Raw genomic sequence first — 2891 nt, 5'->3', positions numbered from 1 at the left:
TAAATTTTTTGAGTTTAATTACGCAATTTTTATCAAAAAATGCATTAATCAATATTAAAATTATAAAAAAAAATTAAAGTTATGCTTATAGCTTAATTGGATAAAGCGTTAGATTGCGGATCTATAAAATGAAAGTTCGAGTCTTTCTAAGCATATATTTTATTTTGAAGTATAGCCAAGTGGTAAGGCCTCCGTTGGGTGGCTCCTAGGCGCTAGTCCCTTTTATCCAGCACTTCACAATCCCCCTCCTACCATCACCACCACCCACAGCCACACACATCATCATCCAACAAAACTGAACGGAAGCGATACTATCGTAAGCAAGCAGAAGTTCGAGCTAGTAGTCGTAAAAAATGCGGTGCTAAGTTGCTCTCCATAACAACGAGATACGCGTGAAGGCCGACTGCAACAGTCAAGGGTAACCGTTTTTCGTCAACGTGCGCATCGATTCGGTCGGGCTTTATGTGTGGCTCGATGTGTGGCAACTACGAAAGGCTTCTTGGTGACAGCTTTGGCTGAAGACCCATTTCAAAAAAATGCATCTATTAGGTCTGAAGACGTAATTGCACGAGTTAGGACGATGTGTGGCGTTCGGGTCAGCAAGTCATCGCGCTCACGTAGCCATCCGCAGTTATCAAGGTAGCTATGGTTTGGTTACCCATGGGTAGACGCTATTCCAAACAGCGACCAAACGCCTGAAGCTTCGGCTATACAGAAGGCACGGAAGATGAGACCCCAGCGCCGCCGCAGCGCATGAAGCGCAAATGCCGAGCGCGCAGCTAACCATGCCATTCATAGGGCTCCATTGTAGTGGACCTACTCTGTGCCCACTACTTCGCTTACACGTTAGCGCACGTGTATGACAAAGCGTAAGATGCGCTTCACTTAGATTAGCTGTACTTTCGTCCGATAGTATAAGTTTACTTATAAAAAAAGCAAGGTAAAATCGAGAACTGTTTATCTGTTTTGTTTGGCTTCAGCGCGCTCACCAAGCGCTCTTCATGATCCGCTTCGCGTCTTTCGAGGGAGGGGGTGAATCTGGCGGCGCCTTCTGTGCTCCAGCGGTTCACGAAAGCCGTCCACGCGCTGTCCAGCGAATTCAGTGTCACGGTCCGTGTCACCGCGACTGGCTTGCTACGCGTCCGTCGGTGTCGGTGGAACAAACTCCGCATTTCGTCGTCACTCAGCGGCTCGCGCAAGCCGCTGTAATCGTACAAGTCCGACCTTCCTAACTCCTCCGCGTTCGTGTCGAAGTCCCCTGCTGTTGGCACAGGTCTGTTCCACGCGTCCGCTTCTCCACCAGCGTCTGCCATTGATCCAGTGATCCAGCCCTGTTGTCCTCCAGCTCAACTTGTTGAGTGACCGCAACCGTAGCGGCCACGTGCGTATCTTCGAATTTTAGTAGGGGGTGGTGTGACAGGGCTCTGTCACATGTTGCCATCGTGAGTGCACGGTGGCCAATTCGATCCCAAGACTATCGTTAATGGCTGTGACGGCCTTGATGCCGTTACGCCCATCAATCAGAGTTTAATTTACCTGCTTCCTTCCACTACAGTTTGAGCTTAGTAACGGGTTGTCTCTAGCCCGTTACAAACGCTGTGTGCTGCATACACATGGGGCTTAGTAGCTTGATGCTAAACAGCCTCGCATACTGTAACAGCGATGTACAGTGTCGATAGCGAGTAATAACTAGTTGATATGGTAGATATAGCTGCCAGGCAGCCGATAATGTCGTCTTTTCTGCGTACTTTTGCGCCATACGTTTCTTGATGGGTGGCTCCTGGGCGCTAGTCCCTTTTATCCAGCACTTCACAACCCCCCCCCCTACCATCACCACCACCCACAGCCACACACATCATCATCCAACAAAACTGAACGGAAGCGATACTATCGTAAGCAAGCAGGAGTTCGAGCTAGTAGTCGTGGAAAATGCGGTGCTAAGTTGCTCTCCATAACAACGAGATACGCGTGAAGGCCGGCTGCAACAGTCAAGGGTAACCGTTTTTCGTCAACGTGCGCATCGATTCGGTCGGGCTTTTATGTGTGGCTCGATGTGTGGCAACTACGAAAGGCTTCTTGGTGACAGCTTTGGCTGAAGACCCATTTCAAAAAAATGCATCTATTAGGTCTGAAGACGTAATTGCACGAGTTAGGACGATGTGTGGCGTTCGGGTCAGCAAGTCATCGCGCTCACGTAGCCATCCGCAGTTATCAAGGTAGCTATGGTTTGGTTACCCATGGGTAGACGCTATTCCAAACAGCGACCAAACGCCTGAAGCTTCGGCTATACAGAAGGCACGGAAGATGAGACCCCAGCGCCGCCGCAGCGCATGAAGCGCAAATGCCGAGCGCGCAGCTAACCATGCCATTCATAGGGCTCCATTGTAGTGGACCTACTCTGTGCCCACTACTTCGCTTACACGTTAGCGCACGTGTATGACAAAGCGTAAGATGCGCTTCACTTAGATTAGCTGTACTTTCGTCCGATAGTATAAGTTTACTTATATAGAAAAGAAAGGTAAAATTGAGAACTGTTTATCTGTTTTGTTTGGCTTTTCCACCTAATCTAATATTCTAAATGAAAAAAAATTCAACCAATGGTTGACAGAATCCTACTATTCTAATTAGTCGCAGATATTGATTTTCAGCCAGTGAATGTCTTAAATGCATGCAGACCAATAGTCTGCCAATTGTAATCATGGGTGTTTCTAACACCAACGTGGAAAACCTTCTTCGTGACCAAGTCGCTACATGTAGCCACTTGTGTGTAGCCCCGCTACAGGATACCTGCAATGAGAAGAGGCTCACAAGTTTGTTTGAAAAGGGACGGTCAGTCACTGGGATTAGACTGGGATATTGGAGTATCATATTCCATAATGCGGCTAAATTCG

At 48.0% G+C, this 2891-nt stretch overlaps 1 non-coding gene across 1 annotated transcript; it reads left to right on the top strand.

Annotated features, from left to right (window-relative positions):
* Window positions 1-81: 81 nt before the first annotated feature.
* PITG_31770 lies at window positions 82-155 on the top strand. Its single transcript has one exon. It is a non-coding gene; the product is annotated as a tRNA-Arg (tRNA).
* Window positions 156-2891: the final 2736 nt, after the last annotated feature.

The sequence above is a fragment of the Phytophthora infestans genome, genomic scaffold, assembly GCF_000142945.1.
Source record: "Phytophthora infestans T30-4 supercont1.1309 genomic scaffold, whole genome shotgun sequence".
Classification (NCBI taxonomy): Eukaryota; Oomycota; class Peronosporomycetes; order Peronosporales; family Peronosporaceae; genus Phytophthora; species Phytophthora infestans.
Note: the sequence above shows the minus strand (reverse complement) of the source record. Positions and strands in the feature narration are given on the sequence as shown.